Here is a 702-nt window from a genome sequence, read left to right as displayed (position 1 = left end):
TGCCAGAAGGAGAGGAAACTGAGCAAGGAATAGAAAACCTGTTTGAAGAAATAATGACAGAAAACTTCCCTGATATAGGGAAGAAAATACACAAGTCCAAGAAGCTCACAGAGTCCCAAACAAGATGAACCTCAAAAGACCAATACCAAGACACATTATAATTAAATTGGCAAATACCAATGACTAAGTAAGAATCTTAAAAGCAGCCAGAGAGATACAGAAAGTTACCTACAAAGGATCCCCCATCAGACTAGCGACTGATTTCTCAACAGAAACACATCAGGCCAGAAGGGAATGGAATGAAATATACAAACTCATGCAATGGAAGGGTCTGCATCCAAGAATACTATACCCAGAAAGGCTATCAATCAAAATTGAGGGTGAAATCAGGAGCTTCACAGACAAAAAAGGACTACGGGAGTTTATTACCACCAAACCAGCAATGCAAGAAATGCTAAAGGGTCTGCTGTAAAAAGAAAAAATAGGAAACGAAGAAAGAACAAAGGGGTAAAGAATAAAAATGGAGAAAAACCAAGATGGCGGCATAGGTAAACCCCGAAAATTGTTGCCTCCCACAACAAATTCAAAAATACAAATAAAAGACAAAACAGATATCATCCAGAACCACAGGAAGGCTGGCTGAGTGGAAATTCTACAACTAGAAGGAAAGAGAAAAGCACACTGAGACTCACAGGAGGTGCA

Source organism: Myotis brandtii, unplaced genomic scaffold (assembly GCF_000412655.1).
Source record: "Myotis brandtii unplaced genomic scaffold, ASM41265v1 scaffold179, whole genome shotgun sequence".
NCBI lineage: Eukaryota > Metazoa > Chordata > Mammalia > Chiroptera > Vespertilionidae > Myotis > Myotis brandtii.
The sequence above is the reverse complement of the archived record's forward strand: the minus strand, read 5'-3'. Positions refer to the sequence as shown.